The 22,734-nt window shown below is 47.1% G+C and overlaps 1 non-coding gene across 1 annotated transcript; it reads left to right on the top strand.

Moving 5' to 3' along the window:
* Positions 1 to 12,397: 12,397 nt before the first annotated feature.
* LOC140854957 (small nucleolar RNA R71) lies at positions 12,398 to 12,503 on the top strand. The gene has a single exon (XR_012138050.1). It is a non-coding gene; the product is annotated as a small nucleolar RNA R71 (small nucleolar RNA).
* Positions 12,504 to 22,734: the final 10,231 nt, after the last annotated feature.

The following is a 22,734-nucleotide window of genomic DNA, read 5'->3' as shown; positions in this document are numbered from 1 at the left end:
TTTTCTAGGATATGTTTAATCTCCCTATTTGACACCTCTACCTAACCATTAGTTTGGGGGTGATATGGTGTGGCCACTTTGTGTGTAATATTATATTTTTTCATAAGTGCTTCAAAATATTTATTCATAAAATGAGTCCTCCCATCACTAATGATCACCCTTGGGAAGCCAAATCGACTAATGATGTTTCGTTGGATAAAACTAGTTACAACTTTATTATCATTAGTCCGTGTAGCTATTGTCTCCACCCATTTTGACACATAATCAACTGCCACCAGAATATATTTGAATCCAAATGAGGCTAGAAAAGGTCCCATGAAATCAATCCCCCAAACATCGAAGATTTCTACTACTAAAATGGGGGTCAGCGGCATCATATCCTTCTTAGATAAATTTCCTGTTTGCTGATATTGCAGACAACTTCAGCCAAATTCATGTGCATTCTTGAAAAGCGTTGGCCAATAAAACCCACTCTGCAGCACTTTTGCTGTAATTTTTCTTCCACTAAAATGTCCCCCAAATGCCGAAGAATGGCAAAAAGTGAGAATGCTTTGGAATTCACTCTTGGAGACACAACGGTGAATAACTTGGTTAGGACAGTATTTGAATAGTTCAGGTTCCTCCCAGAAATAATGTTTAATTTATGAGAAAAATCGATCCTTTTCTTGTTTTGTCCAGTGAGAAGGTACTTATCCTGTTGACAAGTAATTGACAATATGGGAAAACCATGGAGGACGGCTAGAGGAGATTGCGAAAAGTTGTTCGTCAGAAAATTTTTCTTTGACCTCATCTATGCCTATCGTGTGTTCAACTAAGATCCTGGAGATGTGATCAGCTACCATATTCTTGAAACCCTTCTTATCTTAGATTTTCAGATCAAATTCTTGTAAAAGAAGGATCCATCTGATCAAATGCAGTTTAGTATCTTTCTTTGAGAGGAGATGTTTCAGAGTCGCATGATCAGAGTAAGCTAGAACCTTAGACCCTAACAGATATGAGCAAAATTTTTCAAGGGTGAACACTACTGCTAGTAGCTCTTTTTCTATTGTGGTGTAGTTTAATTGGGCATCGAAAAGAGTCTTGCTAGCATAATAGATCACATGTGGCTCCTTATTGATTTTTTGGCCTAAGACGGCACCTATTGCAAAGTCAGAGGCATCACACATAATCTCAAATGGAATGGACCAGTCAGGGGGGTTTTATTATGGGTGCTGTTGTCAGGGCTGTTCGTAATGTGTTGAATACTTTCAAACAGTCTTCGTCCAAGACAAATGGTGTGTCCTTGGCCAACAGATTGCACAGGGGTCTTGAAATATTGCTAAAGTCTTTGATGAAGCATCTATAAAATCCTACATGACCTAAGAAGGATCGTATTTATCGGATCGAAGTAGGGGGTGGTAGTTTTGAAATGATCTCAACTTTGGCTTTATCTACCTCAATCCCTCTTTCAGAAATAATATGTCCTAATACAATTCCTTTCCGCACCATAAAATGGCTCTTTTCCCAACTTAGGATGAGGTTTGTCTCCATACACCGTTTAAGAACTTTGGAAAGATTATGGAGACAATCCTCAAAGGTGGTTCCAAACACAGAAAAATCATCCATAAAAACTTCAAGATATTTGTTCACCATATCTGAAAAAATGGCCAGTATGCACTGTTGAAATGTAGCGGGTGCATTGCAGAGCCCGAATGGCATACGTCGAAAAGCAAAGGTGCCATAGGGGCAGGTGAAGGTAGTCTTTTCTTGGTTATCCAAAAATATAGGTACTTGATTGTACCCTGAATAACCATCAAGAAAATAGAAGAAACTTTGTCCTGCTAACCATTCTAAGATTTGGTCGATGAAGGGCAATGGAAAATGGTCCTTCCTAGTAACGGCATTTAGTTTTCTATAATCTATGCATACTCGCCATCCAGATGATATGCGAGTGGGAAGCAATTCACCTTCTTCGTTCTTAACCACAGTAATACCTGATTTCTTAGGTACTACTTGAGTGGGACTGACCCATTTACTATCGAATATGGGATAGATGATTCTAGCATCTAACCACTTTACCACCTCTTTCTTTACTACTTCATGCATGTTTGGGTTCAATCTCCTCTGCATATCTCGATGGGGTTTGGCATTTGCCTCAAAATGAATATGGTGCATGCAAATGGAGGGGTCAATTCCTTTTAAATCGGCAATGGACCAACCGATAGCCTCTTTGTGTTCCTTCAGAATACCAACCAATTGTGCTTCCTGATTAGGGGTCAAGTCTGATGCAATGATTGCCGGGAGGGTGTCATTGGGTCCTAAAAATACATACTTGAGTGTAGCAAGAAGGGGTTTCAATTCTAACGTAGGTGGTGATTCTAAAGATGGGACTATTGGTGTACTGGCTAATGTGGGCAATGGCTTATACGTGATTGTCCATGGAGAAGTGGTTTTATCGTGTGGTATATCCAACAAGGTATTAACTTCTTTCATATATCCCTCAAAGTCATACACTCCAAAGTGAGCCAAGCAAGTATCTAAGGGGTCTGGTGCTAGAATTATGGGTGTTGCATCTTCTATAATATCTTCTAGTGTATCTACTTCGAAGCAACTATCCATTGATGGTCCTTGGGAAGCACCAAACACATTCAGTCTCAGTTTCTTATTCCCAAACAATACGTCCATGACTCCTGTCCTACAATTAATGCATGCATTTGTCGTAGCTAGGAAGGATTGTCCTAAGATAATGGAAATTTGTCTTGGGTTGCCACTTAGTTCCATATCGAGAACCAAAAAATCAACTGAAAAGTAAAACTCATCTACCTTGACCAAGACATCCTCAAGCATTCCATGTGGTTTCTTAATTAGTCTGTCGGCTAATTGCAGTGTGACTGATGTGGGTTTCAGTTCTCCGAATCCAAAAAGTTCATACACCGAACTAGGTAAAAGATTCACACTTGCCCTTAAGTCCAGAAAAGCTTTTTCAATGTGATAATCTCCTATAACATGAGAAATGATGGGGGCTCCTGGGTCCTTAAGCTTTGGAGGAGTGGCATGCTGGAAGACAGAACTAGCCTGTTCAGTGAGGCATATTTTTTTTGGGATTTGTGATCTAGATTTACATTTTTGGATGCACAAATCTTTCAAAAATTTGGCATAAGCAGGGATCTGTTTGATTACGTCTAGAAGAGAAAAATTAATTTGGACTTGCTTAAATAATTCCAACATCTCATCGAGTCTTCCTCCCTTCTTATCTACAGGAATAGGGCTTTCAGGGCATCCAGAAATGGGGCTTTAGGCAAGTAAGATGATTCTGGTGCAGTTGGTTCATTCTCTATTTTAAGGTCCTCCTTGTTCTTGGGTGATTTGGCTTCGGTTAGAGGTTTAGGGTCGGTCTCATTGGTTTTACTAGTGTGTTCAATGACCTTTCCACTTCTCAGAGTCATTATTGATTTGGCATGTTCAGAAAAAGCTTCTAGGGTATTAGAGCTCTCAATCACAAATTGCCCTCTTGAGTTGCTCTCAGGTTGGCTAGGTAATTTTTCTCCTTCCCTCCTACTGAATGCAGTCACTAGTTGATCTATTTGGGTCTCTAGCTTAGCAATAGATTGTGTATGGGAGTTAAGGGTCTGAGTGTTGACTTCTAATCATTCTAGTGCTTTCAGAACATTTTCCTCAAAAGCTGAGCTGTGACCAGTAGTAGATGGTTGAGGAGAATTTTGAAATTGATGGTATGGTCCATGCCTATATGTTGGGTCCTGATATTGAGGTCAAGGTGCGACAGAGCCAACCACTGGTTGTGGTCTCCAGAAAAAATTTGGATGATTTCTCCAGCCGGGGTTATAAGTGTTCGAATATGGATTATTTCCTGGTCTGCGAGCTTGTTGGACTTGAGCTTGCTAAACCTGCTCGTGCACAAACTCAGGAAATTGAGGTGCGGCTGGGCATTCACTAACAAAATGGTTCAGACTTGCACACAATGCACAAACTTCTTGGATTGGGTTAGGTGGAATCGGAGATTATCCGGTGTTGGGTATAAAATACCCCCAACCGAAGTCCTTCACAGAATCAACGGCTCCGCCAACAAGGCCAACCTCAAAAGAAATCTCCGCCCGGGCTCCCGCGGGAGCCGGACTTCATCCTCGACGACCAACAACTTCAGCTGCAAGATAGCTCCGCCCGGACTCCTACGGGAGCCGGGCCCCGCCGACGACTCCAATGACTGCTGGTAAGCTCCGTCCGGACTCCTACGGGAGCCGGACTTCACCTTTAACTTTGATTGCAGAGGACTCCACCCGGACTCCTACGGGAGCCGGGTTCCGCCCGCAACTTCAGCTCCGAGAGGGCTCCGCCCGGACTCCTACGAGAGCCGGGCTCCGCCTCCGACATCAGCTACAGAGAAGCTCCGCCCGGACTCCTACGGGAGCCGGGCTCCGCCTCCGACAGCAGCTACAGAGCAACTCCGCCCGGACTCCTACGGGAGCCGGGCTCCGCCTCCGACATCCCCTGCAGCACGACTCCGCCCGGACTCCCACGGAAGTCAGACTCCGCCCACGACCCCAGCCGCCAGGAGGACCTCTCCCGGACCTCTATAGAGGCCGGGCTCCGACCGTCGTCGAGCTTCAATCAACAGATCCGCGCCCCCTGGCAGGCCACCAAAACGGCCACGACCCTGCTCCACTTCCTGTGACGGATTCCGCGCAGCTCCATCATTCCCTGACAAGCCGCAGTAACCGTCGCCGCCCTGCTCCACTTCCTGTGGCGGATTTCGCACAGCTCCACTACCCCCTGGCAGGCCACTATAACGGCCACGAACCTGCTCCACCTCCTGCGACAGATACCGGGCGATTCTCCCATCTGCTGGCAAGTCACGACAACGGGCACTGCTCCACTCCCTGCAACTGATTCCACGTGGCGAGCTACGGTGATGGCCACGATTCCGCTCCACTACCTCTCGCAATAAATTTTCCTGACCACGGGCGGCCCACTACCAGACGGTTACAGGTGTCACCATCAATCCGTTGCCCCCTCCGCCTATAAAAGGGGGACTCAGATACGTTATTCTCTAAGCTCATTTTCTTATCTCAAAACTCTGCTAAATTCTCCGTTCGAGCACTCCATTCTTGTTGAGGCAGAGAACTGACTTGAGCGTCGGAGGGTCTTGCCGGAGCAACCCCACCTCCGGTTTAGACTTCCTTTGCAGGTCCCGGTGGCGACCGCGGCTTCCCCAACTCCAGCTTCTCCGGCGCAGGCAGATTTTTGCACCAACAGGATTGGCGCTAGAAGGAGGGCTTGAACCTTCGCAGTACCCTTGTTCTTAAAGGAGCGCTCAACGGATCTGCTTCCGACCATCTTTTTCGGCGCCCAATCCTCCTTCCCTCATCTGATGCCCTCTCACGAGGTCTCTGCACAACTACCTCCGGCTATGGTCGCCAATAAGGGGTGGCCGGATGATCGATCTCTGTCGGATTCCGTCAGCGTCATCTCGGGAGAATCCCGGCGGGAGGCAGCCAGCAAACCTGCTGCATCCCCCAAGCGGCAAAAAGTTGAAGAACCCATAACCTTCACTGAAGTGGACACCCAGGGAGTCCAATTCCCTCATAACGATGCGATCATAGTTTCTTTGAACATAGCAAATTACGACGTCCGCCGCATTCTCGTCGATAACGGGAGTTCGGCCGACATCCTGTTCTACAGCGACTTTTCAAGAATGGCCACTCTTAGCATTCATCTGAGACCGATTTGCTCCCCCTTGATAGGGTTCACCGGTGACGCCGTTCCAACGGAGGGAATGATAGCTCTGACTGTGACCGCGGGTCAGTATCCAAAGTAGTCCAGAGGTTTGGTTAATTTCCTGGTGGTAAAGGCGCCATCTGCCTACAATGCAATCCTTGGCCGACCCATTCTCAATGCCCTCAGAGCTGTTGTTTCGACCTATCATTTGAAATTGAAGTTCCCCACCGGCCAGGGGATCGGAGAAGTCCGGGGAGACCAAGCCCTGGCCAGACATTGCTACAACATCGCCTTGCAAAGGAGCGATCAAGCGGACCTCTGTCCGGTCGATGGATTGGATGCTCGTGATGACCTCACTGAAGAGAGGGGCGGTCCTATCGAAGACCTAATACCAATCGCTTTGAATGATGGGAACACGGAGCATGTGGTGTTGATTGGCTCCAACCTGGGGGAGGAGGTGCGGACGCGTCTCATAGATTTCCTCTGAAGGAATGCGGACGTTTTCGCATGGGTCCCGGCGGATATGCCGGGGATCGACACAGAAGTCATGGAACATCATCTGGCAGTCGACCCTAAACATCGGCCTACAAAAGAAAAAATCCGGAGTCATGCCCCAGAGAGGCAGAAGGCGATAGCCGAGGAAGTGGATAAGCTTCTCAAGGCCGGATTTATTAAGGAAGTCAATTATCCTGAGTGGATCTCCAATGTTGTTTTGGTCAAGAAAGCAAACGGCAAGTGGAGGTTGTGTATCGACTTCAAAAAGCTGAATAAGGCTTGTCCAAAGGACAGCTACCTCCTTCCCCGAATCGACCAACTGGAGGACGCTACCTCAGGCCATGAACTCCTAACTTTTATGGATGCGTTCTCCGGCTATAACCAGATTAGGATGGCATCGGAAGATGAAGAAAAGACAGCTTTCATCACTAATCGCGGTCTTTACTGCTACAGGGTCATGTCGTTCGGCCTCAAGAACGCGGGCGCCACCTATCAACGACTGGTGAACAAAATCTTCAAAGAGCAGATCGGCCGAAACATGGAGGTTTATGTGGACGATATGCTTGTAAAAAGCAGGTCTTCCGGAGATCATGTCGCCGACCTCGAGGAAACTTTTGGCGCTCTTCGAAAGTATAAAATGAAGCTGAACCCGACTAAATGTGCTTTTGGGGTAACCTCAGGAAAGTTCCTGGGCTTCATGGTATCGGGGCGCGGGATTGAGGCCAATCTGGAAAAAATTCGCGCCATCCAAAATATGACCGCCCCAAGGTCGATCAAGGAGGTTCAGTGCCTCACGGGAAGGATTGCGGCTCTTAATCGCTTTGTCGTGAGGTCGGCCGAACGATGCTTGCCCTTCTTTCAAACCCTCAAGCAGCCGAAGAACTTCTGTTGGACCTCTGAATGCCAACAGGCATTCGAAGAATTAAAAGGCTACCTTAGCTCACCCCCACTGCTGGCGAAGCCCGAACCTAGGGAGGAACTATTTTTGTACCTGGCAGTCTCTCCCACAGCCCTCGCAGCTATCCTTGTCAAAGAAGAAATGAAAGTCCAGCAGCCGGTCTACTACATTAGCCGTGCGCTGAGGGACGCCGAGACCAGGTATACTAAATTAGAAAAATTGACCTACGCCTTGTTGATTGTAGCTCGGAGACTCCGACCTTACTTTCAAGGGCACACGGTGACGCTACTCACCGATCAACCGATCAAGGCGGTTTTGCACCGAGCTGATACCTCTGGAAGAATGGAAAAATGGGCAATTGAGCTCACAGAATTCGATATCAACTACAAACCTAGACCAGCAATAAAGGCCCAAATATTGGCAGATTTCATAGTAGAGTGCACCATCCCAGAGGAGGCCGAATCTGAGCAAAGTCAAAGGCCCGATTCTTTTAGACCAGATGGGGGGAGAGGCCTTACAATGCCCATATGTGCCCCCACAGCCCTGTTAGGGACAGGAGAAGAACCTCGCCCTAACTTGAGCAAAGTCAAAGGCCCGGTTCTTTTAGACCGGATGGGGGGAGAGGCCTTACAACGCTCATATGTGCCCCCACAGCCCTGTTAGGGACAGGAGGAGAACCTCGCCCTAACTTGAGCAAAGTCAAAGGCCCGGTTCTTTTAGACCGGATGGGGGGAGAGGCCTTACAATGCCCATATATGCCCCCACAGCCCTGTTAGGGATAGGAGGAGAACCTCGCCCTAACTTGAGCAAAGTCAAAGGCCCGGTTCTTTTAGACCGGATGGGGGGAGAGGCCTTACAACGCCCTAATGTGCTCCCACAGCCATGTCAGGAACAGGAGGAGAACCTCGTCCTGACATGAGCAAAGTCGAAGGCCCGGTTCTTTTAGACCGGATAGGGGAGAGGCCTTACAGTGCCCTAACGCGCCCCCACAAGCCAGGCTGATAATGACAGGAAAACCTCATGCCGGCTCGAGCAAGATGAAAGGTCCGGACTCCTACGGGAGCCGGGTTCCAACGACAAAGAAGATTTCATCCGGACTCCTACGGGAGTCGGATTCCGACGCCAAAGAAGACTTCACCCGGACTCCTACGGGAGCCGGGTTCCAACGACAAAGAAGATTTCATCCGGACTCCTACGGGAGCCGGATTCCGACGCCAAAGAAGACTTCACCCGAACTCCCACGGGAGCCGGGTTCCAACGACAAAGAAGATTTCATCCGGACTCCTACGGGAGCCGGATTCCGATGCCAAAGAAGACCTCACCCGGACTCCTACGGGAGCCGGGTTCCAACGATAAAGAAGATTTCATCCGGACTCCTACGGGAGCCGGATTTCGATGCCAAAGAAGACTTCACCCGAACTCCCACGGGAACCGGGTTCCAATGACAAAGAAGATTTCATCCGGACTTCTACGGGAGCCGGATTCCGATGCCAAAGAAGACCTCACCCGAACTCCTACGGGAGCCGGGTTCCAATGACAAAGAAGATTTCATCCGGACTCCTACGGGAGCCGGATTTCGACGCCAAAGAAGACTTCACCCGGACTCCCACAGGGGTCGGGTTCCAATGACAAAGAAGATTTCATCCGGACTCCTATGGGAGCCGGATTCCGACGCCAAAGAAGACTTCACCCGGACTCCTATGGGAGCCGGGTTCCAACGACAAATAAGATTTCCTTCGGGCTCCTACGGGAGCCGGATTCCGACGCCAAAGAAGACTTCACCCAAACTCCCACGGGAGCCGGGTTCCAACGACAAAGAAGATTTCATCCGGACTCCTACGGGAGCCGGATTCCGATGCCAAAGAAGACCTCACCCGGACTCCTACGGGAGCTGGGTTCCAACGACAAAGAAGATTTCATCCGGACTCCTACGGGAGCCGGGTTTCGACGCCTAGGAAGGCTTCACCCGGACTCCTACGGGAGCCGGGTTCCATCGCCGACATCAGCTACAGGACAACCCCACCCGGACTCCTACGGGAGCCGGGCTCCGCTGACAACAGCAACTGCCGATAGGCCTTGTCCAGACCCTTACGGGACCCGAACTTTGCCTACGACTTTGATTGAAGGAAGACTTCGCCCTGACCCCTATGAGAGCCAGGCTACTCCAACTTCAGGAGGGCTTCTCCGTTCGGGCTCCCAAGGGAGCCGAACTTAGCTCTGACTTCAGCAGAGAAAAAACCCAAGCAAAAAAGGAAAGCAAACAGTGCCCGAAGGCAACGGAAGCTCGAATCCCCAAATTCAAGCCCTAGGAGGGACCTCGGGCCCGAAGGTCCCCAAGCGAACCTGCAACCGTCGACGGAATGATAATCGGATATCTTCGAACGACGTAAGAACCGAAAGGTAGCTCGGCAAATGACAAACCCACATGAACAGAAGAGGTCGTCGATGACCTTGAGATGACGTGAGAAAGAAAAGAAGAAGAGAAGGAAGAAAGAGGAAAGGAAAATGAAGAAGTTCGACAGACAACTATTTAATGCGAGATGCAGACGAGGTAACAAAATCTCTTTTTCATTTAACAAGAGTATACGTTACAGGACCCGGTGGGTCAGAAAAAAAAAGAAGAAGAAGATACACGTCATCGCAAGCCTCGCAAACACGGTCTGGGAAGGGTGAACCGGAAGCCGCTCCGAGATGCGAGCTCCTCTTCCCGTCTCTATCCTTCTCAGTCGCGTTCTCTAGTGCATGTAACAGCTCTCGCCCCATCTCGCCTCATTCTGTCTCCAAAGTCCCAACCCTAGCGAGAAAAGGGTGGGATAGATCTCCGGAGGCGGTAAGGGCAACGGCGGCAGTAGCGAAGACCTATTTCAAGAAGAACCGGAGTCACCTTGGAAGCGGTAGCGACGCCAGATATGTGGCTCATCTTCGAATGCTCCACGACAGCCGCCACCCAAAATGCTCCAGCAAGGTCGGCATGCGCTACTTCCACCATCCCCGCAACAAGTTCCACTGCCCCACCGTCGATGCCGACCGCCTCCGATCCCTCGGCCCCGACGGTGTTAAGGATCCCGTCATGGCTTATGACGGCAGCTCTGTCCTCTTGACCGGTATCACCCCGCCTTGCTACTCCAAAATTCGCAGGCAGAATAACTTCACCGACAGCCCCCATTATTAAACCCCTGTTGTTGAAGGAATTCTTCCCTGTGCCCCCTTTAAAATGATGGAGATTCTCACCGACCGCCGTTCTCCTCCTCACCTTCCTCCAAGCCCTAGAAATCCCCTCAAGAATAGCCTCCGGGGTAGAGGACATGGTGTAGAAACCCTCAGAGAAGAATTGGGGAGGGCTGAAGAAGGCAAGGACTGGTGCGAGGGAAGCAAGGCTCTCAGGTGAAAGAAAGGCGCCAGGATAAAGCCATGAAAGGACTAGGAGGTTTAAATAGCCGACGGATCCTAGTGCAGTTATGGCGGCAGGTATTCCTGGGCCAACTGGTGCGTGCCACGTGTCGCGCTTATCCTCTTCATCGCTATCGAGGGTTGACCGTTCGCAAATTCTCGTGGCACGGCGCTTGGGATCGCATTTCGATGGGGGTTCCGAAAAGACTCTTCAGGTCACCTTCACCGAAAAGCGGGCTCTGACGTACACACATTAAATGCCAAAATATCTGGGGGTGGCGGTACGTAGGATTCGAAGGGGCGACTTCGGCTGTCTCCATCTCTCTGTACTTCCTTCGTTCGAAATTCAAACTCGAAAGTAGGGGGACTGGTGTTGGGTATAAAATACCCCCAGCCGAAGTCCTTCACAAAATCAACGGCTCCGCCAACAAGGCCAACCTCAAAAGAAATCTCCGTCCGGGCTCCCGCGGGAGCCGGACTTCATCCTCGACGACCAACAACTTCAGCTGCAAGATAGCTCCGCCCGGACTCCTACGGGAGCCGGGCCCCGCCGACGACTCCAATGACTGCTGGTAAGCTCCGTCCGGACTCCTACGGGAGTCGGACTTCACCTTTAACTTTGATTGCAGAGGACTCCGCCCGGACTCCTACGGGAGCCGGATTCCGCCCGCAACTTCAGCTCTGAGAGGGCTCCGCCCGGACTCCTACGAGAGCCGGGCTCTGCCTCCGACATCAGCTACAGAGCAGCTCCGCCTGGACTCCTACGGGAGCCGAGCTCCGCCTCCAACAGCAGCTACAGAGCAACTCCACCCGGACTCCTACGGGAGCCGGGCTCCGCCTCCGACATTCCCTGCAGCACGACTCCGCCCGGACTCCCACGGAAGTCAGACTCCGCCCACGACCCCAGCCGCCAGGAGGACCTCTCCCGGACCTCTACAGAGGCCGGGCTCCAACCGTCGCCGAGCTTCAATCAACAGATCCGCACCCCCTGGCAGGCCACCAAAATGGCCACGACCCTGCTCCACTTCCTGTGATGGATTCCGCACAGCTCCATCATTCCCTGACAAGCCGCAGTAACCGTCGCCGCCCTGCTCCACTTCCTGTGGCAGATTCCACACAGCTCCACTACCCCCTGGCAGGCCACTATAACGGCCACGAACTTGCTCCACCTCCTGCGATGGATACCGGGCGATTCTCCCATCCGCTGGCAACTCACGACAATGGGTGCTGCTCCACTCCCTACAACTGATTCCACGTGGCGAGCTGCGGTGATGGCCACGATTCCGCTCCACTACCTCTCGCAATAAATTCCCCTGACCACAGGCGGCCCACTACCAGACGGTTACAGGTGTCGCCATCAATTCGTTGCCCCCTCCGCCTATTAAAGGGGGACTCAGATACGTTATTCTCTAAGCTCATTTTCTTATCTCAAAACTCTGCTAAATTCTCCGTTCGAGCACTCCATTCTTGTTGAGGCAGAGAATTGACTTGAGCGTCGGAGGGTCTTGCCGGAGCAACCCCACCTCCGGTTTAGACTTCCTTTGCAGGTCCCGGTGGCGACCACGGCTTCTCCAACTCCAGCTTCTCCGGCGCAGGCAGATTTTTGCACCAACATCCAGTATTTAGAAGACGGTCTAATTTTTGGACAGTTCATCTACCTTACTGTGGATATCTATGATGTTTCCAATCTGATAAATTCTACTTCTTTTTTGTTGAAGCATGGGTTGTTCTCTAGAGGTGGCAGACATATGATGTAGGGAATTCTCACTAAGTGTTTCAAAGAGCTACCAGGCTTCATCCTCACTCTTTAGCATAAATGTCCTACCACATGATGCGTCAACCATTTATCGGTGTTTCTCTGATAGACCATCATAAAAACACTGACAAAGTTGCCATTTAGGGATCGCATGGTGTGGACATTTACGAATGAGGTCCCTTAACCTTTCCCATATCTCATGAAAAAGTTCACCCTCCAATTGGAAAAAACTAGTGATAGCCTTTCTAATTTGATTTGGTTTTCTAATTGAAAAGTATTTCTTGAGAAATTCTCTCTAAAGATGATCCCAAGTTGAAATGGTTATAGAGTCTAAGGAGTTTAACCAATGCTTGGCTTTGTCCTTAAGTGAGAAAGGGAACAGTTTCAACCTAAGGGCATCATCGGAGAAGTTTTGGATTTTTACTGTAGAACAAATTTCAAGAAATTCATCCAAGTGTTTGTATGGGTCCTCGTTACTAAGTCCATAGAATGATGACAATATTTGAATAATGCTAGACTTAATCTCATATTGGGTAGCTTCTACTGGAGGTGCTTGAATGTATGGAGAGTAGGTATACGAGGATGGAGTGAAATATTCTCTCAATGAGCGTGGAGGATTAGCCTCACCAGGTGCAGCCATGTTTCTAACTTGGATAGTCCTAAGAGTCTTTTCTAATTCTTCGTCTAATGGTTGCAAGTCGGGTTTTAGTGATTGTCGACCTAACATGCAACTAAAAGGTCTATGTAGGACTATCCTAGTCTGTTAAGGATTTTTTTTTTTATTATTAAGAGGAGAGGAGAAGAGAGAAAAGGTTCTAAAGAAGAGATCTTAAGAAGTCCTAAAACTAATAGAAGAATTAGTTGTGGTTAGATTTTAATTTCAATCAAGTTAGCACGCAGTGGACTCTCTATCCTAAAGTTACCCTAGTTCTAGACAGCTCCTAACTGTAGTTAGCCTTCAAGCCCTCCAAGTCGGAGCTTGAGCAACCAACTGGCCAGATAAGTGTAAGGTCGGTGGGAGTCCTCCCGTTGCTTTCCTTAGACACCAATTAAATTGGCCAGATCAGCCAACGGAATCAATTAAAAACCACCTTCCTTCGGGCCCAGTCGTCCCGCAAACCACTTGCCTAGACACCAGCTAGCTGACCAAGTCTAACCTGGTTCAACTCTCAGGGTCACTTGTCCTAATGAGCTCGAAATCCTTAGGGGTCAATGTCTAATTAATTTTAGATTAAAGTCTAGGTTATGCAAATGCAAGGGAGTGATTTGTGGGCCAAGGAAGGGTGATCAAATCCCTACCTTATCTTAGTTAATGGGTTGCACCCTTAAAGTTAATTATGGAGATGCAATGCAAAGGAACAAGGTGTCCAATCAAGTTAGAGATTTTTATATTTGAGATTATGCTATTTTAGTTAAATGTTATGAAATGTCAGTAGTTTTTTTTTTTTTAATTCAACCATACCAAGATCCCCAGCAACGGTGCCAAAATTTGATGCGTCATCATTGATAGCACCAAAAATAACTCTACTCACTACGTAGGTAGGATGAGTCGAGATCATATCCTTAGGGACCTTGGGCTAAGTTGAGATTGCAAAATAAAAGAAAGAAGCATTGTTTTGATTTAGAAAATAAATTATCTTAAAATTGATGTAATTAGAAAATAAAGAGCTCGGGAGTTTGGAATTAATTTTGCACTAGTAGAGTTGTATCTCCTTTTTTTTTTAATTAAATAGATACGATTAATCTTAAAAAAAATACCTATCTTTCCTCGGCACACCCCATACCCGTAGATCACGGCATGTCTCTGAAAAGTACTAGGTAAATAACTCTTTTTTTCTCAGCATGCCCCGTACCCGTAGATCACGGTGCATCTCCGAAAAGTAAAAGTTGTTCCTAATATTAATCTAACAGGAAAGCATAAAAAAAAGCATATGAAAGAGAGCAAATAAAGAACTCATGATGATTTAAATAAAAAGTATAATCTTTATTGCATATAAAGAAATACAAGAAAGTTTAGAACAATAAACCCATTCTGTGTCGTTACAAAATTTCTTCTCCACTCCCGAGACTGCTAGCCTAGCTGCTCATGGAGTAGTCCCTTTCTCTTCCTCTGTGCAAGGCTCTAGAAGAATTTTTGGGATCCTCCTCAAATAGGAGTACAAGAGCCTTTTTATAGGTGTTAGGAGGGAGGAGTTTTACATGGTTTTCAGATGTGGGACTACAGAAAATACTAAGGACTAAAAGATGGATGGATGAGATGGAAAGATCACAAGCAGATAAAGAAAATATAAATTCTTCCTCTTGAAGTATTTCCAAGTATTATATTTTTTTCCTTTAATTTTCAGATCCATTTGCTATCATGAGCGTTCGTCTGTTCACCACTGTGTCCGCCAGCACAAACTCCCCACAAACCCGCCATGCCGTGCGCCTGCAATGCCGCGCGCCCGCAATGCCGTGCGCCCGCAATCTTCTTTCACGGACCCGTTAGCTGTTAGGAAACCACTTATGCTTCTTTTTAATTAGAAAATTATAAAAAGAAATTTAGGTTTCTTTAAAATGATGCCTATATCCTTTTTGGGTTTCTTGCATAGTATCTTCATTTTCTATAATTTCGTATGCATCCTTCTATTATTTTAATTTTATTTTAAGTCTAATTTTCTTCAAACTTGAGGCTTTTTGATCTGCGAATCGGATTCTTTGTATCGGCAATCATCTTTCCTGTAAAACATAAAAAGAAGCATCAAATTCTTAATAAATAAATTAAATTAAATATAATTTTTTACTTTAAATGACTTAAATTAAGTGTTTATCAGAGTGCTGAAGGAAAAAATGCCTTTTCCTTTGTAGGATCTTCCAGATTTCATCAAATCTGGAATGGAATAATTTAAAAAAAAAATTATATTATATTTATTTCAGATCTAATCTTCATATCTGATATTAAGTCTAAAATAAATCTAAAAGGGATGAGGAAACAAATAATACCTCAAGGGTAATCTGATTACCCTGTAGATGATCTCAGCACAGCCCGAGGTTCTGATGTAGCCACACAAGTGCCTGGTCTCTACCAGTATCCACTCAAGCAGAACCTAGAATGTCTTTTTCTCATGAATCTATGCTCCAAAAATCAAATCTCTATCTGATTTGGAAGTGCTTTAGAACTCCTTCTGAAGTTGGAGCAGCAGCCTATCGAAGATGTCCTGCAGCCTTCCTGTTCCAGGCATCACCACGCCTTGGACCTTTGCCAGATGGATGTACAACTCCTTGGATGTGAAGAGGGGAGAGAGAAGAGAAGGGAGGATATAGAGAAGAGGAGAGAATTCTCATTTTGGCTAGGTATTGAGCAGAAACTTTTAAACCCTAGGCACAGATAGGGATTTTATAGACCCTGGATGCTGCGCAGTGCCACATCATTCGACCAATCAAAAAATTCCAATAAATTCTAAAAAAAAATTTGATTGATGGAGTGATGTCATCTGATCACATCAAATAAGAACCCCCACCCTCTCTCCTATGTTAGTGCCAACTTTGGATAAGCATGAGCAAGGTGGCGCCAAAGAGTTCATGTTTATCAAGACTCTTTTATTCTTATCCATTTGGGGCGCCCACTTTAATCCAATTGGGCTCATACTATAATCTGATTATGGAACCCAATTTGATGTGGTTTAGGCATGTGCACACTCCATAAAAATCCTCCAATGAACTCTCTTCAGTTTAAGACCCATATGTCAACATTTGATAGATGTCCTAAAATGAAATTGACAGGTGACAGGAATTAGCAGGTGTTGTCTTAAATTCATCTCATGAATTAAGACAAAATTTTTTTGAGCTGGACAAGCTTTATTTAGACTAAGAGAAAACTTTCAAAAGTTCTCTGGATGAGTCAAATCATATTTAGCTCAATAGAGACAGAAATGATTACACGAGGTGAAAGTTAGGCTCAATCGTGTGCTAGCACGATTTCCTTGAACCTAATTGGATCTTATCCAAATCAATTGGGTTAGCCCAATTGATGATATTCAGATCCTAACCCTTATTTGTGTGACCCAGTTAGGTTAAATTTCATATTATAATGAGACATGTCATGATCTCATCATCGACATCATCGAAACTCCTTTCGATGGACCAGAACTCTTTTGATTCAGACAATTAGAATGATCGATCATCAATATCATTCTAATTGCTCCCAAAATCCACCAGTGACATCTAGTAGTATGTGGTGGCAATCCATCAGAATTGAAGATGAACCCCTCGGTGCAGCTACCTGTGTGATTGAGTTCCTCTATCATGAGTCCCGACTGAATTAGGGTTAAGATGAACTCATCAAACCCAACATCAGTCACATGAATCAATCAATCGATCTGAGTCCAATGTGAAATCCCAATGAAAAACTCTTTTTCCATTATTTCACTCTCCTATGGGCATGGGCTTACGGACTCAATCTTTCGATCATCATAGGACTACTCCTCTCTTCTACCGAAGTTGATAGATCCCATCTTGGTGCGACCTAGTTCCTACAATGAATATGCTATAGCCAACATACACCTCAGGATTTCGAATGGCAAGAAGATCGAGTTATGGTGTAGTCAAACTATAACACACTCAAGGTGAACTGTCGATGCTCCTCAGGTCAAAGAACTAGACACACAACTGCAGCATCGAGCTAGTCATCGACAAGAAGGTAGACTTCCTTATGACTGCTCGATATGGTCACGCTCAGGACTCTCATTCTCAATGAATACTTGTACTCTCGCTTCGATGTCTCCACACTGTAGACTCAAGATACATCTATCCTAAAAAAGTGATCGTACACTAACCTTCCGGATCGATCACCATCCTCGTGATGATCCTATGGTCAGGAGCTGTTTATGAGTTAGTTATGTAAATTCATGCCTTAAATTTTTAACTCTTGAAAATATGAATTGACATTCTTACTAACTCAAAAAATGTATCACAGACACAATGTACACAATGTGATAGAAGAATAACCCATTTATTGATTTATAGTCAAAATTATAAATTTGCCCTTAGATTTGTACAGAAATGTGTCAGCCAATCTGGCATCTAGGGCACACATCTAACAAACTCCCACTTGACCTAATGCCAATTAGCTTCATATCTAAGTCCTATCTTCTCAAGGTGGGCTTCGATCTTTTGCTGGTCCAATGGCTTAGTCAGTGGATCTACCACATTGTCTGTGGAGTCGACTCTCCTGACCTTGACACAACCCTTTTTAAGATAATCAGGGATCAAATAGAATTGCCGCTCGATGTGCTTGGACTTCTGGTGAGACCTTGGCTCCTTAGCTAGGGCTATAGCACCATTATTGTCACAGTAAAGAGGGATGGCATCCGATGACATCACTCCAAGCTCCATGATAAACTTCTTGTACCAAAATACCTCCTTCGCAGCTTTTGATGCAGTAATACACTCTGCCTCCATGGTGGAATCAGCAATCACAGTCTGTTTGGAACTCTTCCAGCTGACTGCACCACCATTGCAAATGAACAAACTCCCAGATGTCGACTTTTGATCATCTATATCAGACATAAAGTCTGAGTCTGTATATCCCTGAATCTAGAGTTCTGTTATGATCCAGGTGGTGTGCCCAAGGCCCAGGGGACCAAGGCTAAGGTCAAGGTCCATCATTCATGAGGGCTTCATGGAGACTCTAGGGCTAGTTGGGCCCTAGGTTGAAAGGCTGTGGGCCTTTCGGGTTCTTGAGGTCTAGGTTATGTGGGCCTCAAGGGACCAACTCTTTATGGGCCAGGTCTGGGCCCAGGAGAGGTGAGATTAGGTTGAGTCATGGGTGTACATGGGCTTGGGTTAACCTAATCTCCCATAGAGTTGGTCAAGGGAGTTTTGGGTTTGGGTCACTTGACCCTGTGTTTATATATACATGTACTGTGTATAGGTTGGATGAAGCCAAGAAAATAGATAACTCTTTCTTCCAAGTCTCTTTCTCTCTTCTCCCTCTCTCTCCAGCCATCTTCCATGCACCAGGAGCAAGAAACCCTAGGGTTTCTTGCCGCCAGTCCATAAAAGGAAAGAAAGGAAGGGAGGCACTAGCCCCTTCCCCCTTTGCAGCCGCCAGCCATTTCTTCTCTCCCCTCTCTTGTAGGTGCCCAAACACCAGGTCCAAGACCTGAAATCTCTTGAGAAGAGGTTGGTACAAGTCTCTCTTAGATCTGGAGTTGATTTGAGGTCGTTTGAGGCACGGGTGAGATCTCCATCAACAGATCTACAAAAAGGCTGCAGCAGGACAGATCTGTGAGGTCTGTCTCCATCTATCTTCTTCCCTATCTAGAACACCCCAATTTGAGATTTACAAATTGGAGGACCTAGGTCCATGTTTGATCTGATTGGGTACCAGATCTTGGATTTTTTTGAGGTGGTTTCAAAGGTGTTCTTCATCTGGAATGAAAGGCTGACGAAGAAGACAGCAACCAGGCTGATTTCGTCAAGGGCCTTGGATCGTGTCCAAAAGTCTCCAGATCCATTCATTGCTGATTCTGCTGCACCAAAGGTCCGTGGGAGGAGCTGGGATCATGCTCCAATAGTTGGTATCAAAGCCACGATGGTGAGGAAGTAGTTTCAAGTATGAGAAGTTGAAGATCCCAAGTGCTGAAAATTTTCAGTAAGGTACCATCAAGGTATATTCTACACTTCTTGATTTTATATTGCTTGTTTGGCTTGGATCCAGTCATGGGCAGCAATATGAAGGTTGAGTTCGAGAAGTTTGATGGCAAGAGAAATTTTTTCATGTGAAAAATTCGGGTGGAGGATCTTCTGGTGCAAGCAGATCTGGATCAGGCTTTGGATGAGAAGCCTGAGGGAATGACAGATAGACAGTGGGCATCGTTGGAGAAGAAAGCATACTCGATGATCAGAGGATGTTTGGTGTATGCGGTGTTGTATTCGGTGCTGGAAGAAAAGACCCCGAAGGGCCTTTGGTCGAAGTTGCACACCATGTATATGGGGAAGAATATGTGCAACAAGCTGATGCTGAAGAAGAGATTGTACAATCTTCGGATGCAGGAGGGATGTGATGTGATTGGCCACATTCAGAGGTTCGACCAGTTGTGCACGGAGTTGATGAATATCGAGGTGAAGTTGGATGAGGAGTACAAGTCCCTGTTGCTTTTGTGTTCACTACCAGGATCATATGACTCTTTGGTGACTACACTGCTCTACGGCAAGGAGACTCTGGAATATGAGGACATGGTCTCAGTGCTGAGGTCTAATGAGCAGAGAGAAAAGTTGACCAGAGATCGGGCTCCCCAGGAGGGTTTGGCAGTAGGGGAGAGGACAGGTAGAGGTAGAAGCAAGTCCAGGGGGCGGTCCAAGTCCAGGAAGGAAAAGAAAGAGGTGAAATGCTTCAAGTGCAACGAGTTCGGGCACTTCAAGCGAGAATGTCCACTATGAAAGAGCAAGAAGGAAGAAAGAAGTGGCTCAGAATCAGTGAGTGCAGTTGCTGGGCAGCAGGTGGAGGATGATCTACTTGTGGTATCAGATGGTCACAGGCAGTACACAGAGGAGTGGACACTAGACTCTGCGTGTTCACACCATTACACACCACACAGGTCTTGGTTTGCGACATACACCAAGACAGATGAGGGATCAGTGACTCTAGGCGACAATCATCCTTGCAAGGTGGCTGGGATAGGGACAGTCAGGGTGAGGATGTGTGATGGGATTGTCAGGATATTGACAAATGTAAAGCACATCCTGGAGCTGGAAAAGAATCTGGTGTCACTAGGCTACTTGGAGCGCAGTGGATACAGCTTCAACAGTAGGGCTAGAAGCAGAGTATTAAACATCTCCAATGGAGCTATGGTAGTGATGAGAGGTAGGAGGTTGGATAATAACCTCTATCGCATGGAGGGATCTGTGTGATCGGAGAGTCTGATGCAGCAGCTGCAGCACAGGACCAGGAGGGGACTTACAGGATGTGGCACTACCGCCTAGGCCACATGGGTGACAGGGGGCTGAGGGAGTTGAGCAGGAGAGGACTCATCTCTAATCTGGAGGATGGTGCTATAGGGGAGATCTATGAGCCTTGCCAGATGGAAAAGTAGAGAAGAGTTCAGTTCACCATCAGTACAGCCCAGAGTGCAGCCCCTCTGGAGTTAGTACACATGGATGTGTGGGGGCCAGCCCCAATTTTAGCTAAGAATGGGGCCAGATACTTCATGACCCTGATTGATGATTTCTCAAGGAAGCTCTGGATTTACTTCATGAGAGAGAAGTTAGAGGTCTTCACCAAGTTCAAGATCTGGAGAGCGGAGGTGGAGAAGGAACAGGGGAGGAGCGTGAAGTGTCTGAGGTTAGACAATGGCGGGGAGTACACCAGTAGAGAGTTCCAGGACTACTATGAGGAGTGTGGGATCAGGAGACACTTCTCAGTTAGGGGGACTCCACAGCAGAATGGGGTGGCCGAGAGGATGAACAGAACACTTTTGGAAAAGGCACGATGCAGGAGGCTGCAGGCAGGGCTTCCAAAGGAGTTCTGGGTTGACACAATAGACGCAGCAAGTTACTTGGTCAATCGGTCACCTCACACCAGGTTGGATGGTAGGCTTCCAGAGGAGGTGTGGTCTAAGAGGACAGTTGGGCTGGGCCATCTACGGGTATTTGGGTGCACGGTCTATGTGCACATTGGAGCTGGTGAGCGGAGCAAGCTAGATGCCAGATCACGCAAGGCGGTGTTTCTAGGCTATCCGTGAGGAGTCAAGGGATACAGGCTATGGGATCCCTTGGAAAAGAAGGTCATCATTAGTCAGGATGTGACTTTTGATGAGGAGTCAGTCTTACGGAGGCGAGCAGGCATGGAGGAGCAGCAGGAGCAGGAGGAGGTCCAGCAGGGCGCTGCTGGACAGCTTACTTCTTTGATTTTGCCTCTTGTAGGTACTATGGAAGGACATGACATTCAGGTGGAGAACCTACCTAAGTTGTCTCCACAGGTGGAGAGGACTCGGATGGATAATCGAGGTGGAGAGGTCTAGCAGGAGCGAGCTGGATCGAGGACTAATATCGATGTTGCCCTACACAAGCCCAAGAGGACCATCAGGCAACCAGACCGATATGGCTTCGAGGAGATGCTGTCATATACCCTGGTGACAGCGAATGGAGACCTATATATGTATCAGAAGGCTATTGAGAGCAAGGACAGAGAGCGGTGGGTCCAGGCAATGTCCGAGAAGATGCAGTCTCTTCACCAGAACCAGACGTGGTGATTGGTGCAGTTGCCACAGGGGAAGAGGCCCATTGGCTGCAAATGGTTCTACAGTCGCAAGGACAGAGTGAAGCTGGTTGAGGCCTTGAGACACCAAGGTGAAGATTGTTGTAATCCAGGTGGTGTGCCCAAGGCCCAGGAGACCAAGGCTAAGGCCAAGGTCCATCATTCATGAGGGCTTCATGGAGACTCTAGGGCTAGTTGGGCCCTAGGTTGAAAGGCTGTGGGCCTTTTGGGTTCTTGAGGTCTAGGTTATGTGGGCCTTAAGGGACCAACTCTTTATGGGCCAGATCTGGGCCCAGGAGAGTTGAGATTAGGTCGAGTCATGGGTGTACATGGGCTTGGGTTAACCTAATCTTCTATAGAGTTGGTCAAGGAAGTTTTGGGTTTGGGTCACTTGATCCTATGTTTATATATACATGTACTGTGTATAGGTTGGATAAAGCCAAAAAAATAGACAACTCTTTCTCCCAAGTCTCACTCTCTCTTCTCCCTCTCTCTCCAGCTATCTTCCATGCACCAGGAGCAAGAAACCCTAGGGTTTGTTGCCGCGAGTCCATAAAAGAAAAGAAAGGAAGGGAGGCGCTAGCCCCTTCCCCCCTTTGCAGCCACCGGCCATTTCTTCTCTTCCCTCTCTTGCAGGAACCCAAACACCAGGTCCAGGACTTGAAATCTCTTAAGAAGAGGTTGGTACAAGTCTCTCTTAGATCTGGAGTTGATCTGAGTTCGTTTGAGGTGTGGGTGAGATCTCCATCAACAGATCTACAAAAAGACTGCAGCAGGACAGATCTGCGAGGTCTGTCTCCATCTATCTTCTTTCTCATCTAAAATACCCTGATTCAAGATCTATAAGTTGGAAGACCTCGATCTAGGTCTGATCTGGTTGGGTACTAGATCTTGGATTTTTTTGAGGTGGTTTCAAAGGTGTTCTTCATCTAGAACGAAAGGCTGACGAAGAAGACAGCAACCAGGCTGATTTCGTTAAGGGCCTTAGATCGTGTCCAGAAGTCTTCAGATCTATTCGTTGCTGGTTCTGCTGCACCAAAGGTCCGTGGGAGGAGCCGGGATTGTGCTCCAACAAGTTCTCCATTCCCAAAGACTAGAAACATATCCTTAGTCCTTCTTAAGTACTTAAGGATACATTTCACAGAAGTCCAGTGCTCTTCGCCTGGATTCGACTGATATCTACTTGTGACACTCACAGCATAGGCTATATCAGGTCGTGTACATAGCATGGCATATATGAGGCTC

Source organism: Elaeis guineensis, chromosome 1 (assembly GCF_000442705.2).
Source record: "Elaeis guineensis isolate ETL-2024a chromosome 1, EG11, whole genome shotgun sequence".
NCBI classification, from domain to species: domain Eukaryota; kingdom Viridiplantae; phylum Streptophyta; class Magnoliopsida; order Arecales; family Arecaceae; genus Elaeis; species Elaeis guineensis.
Note: the sequence above shows the minus strand (reverse complement) of the source record. Positions and strands in the feature narration are given on the sequence as shown.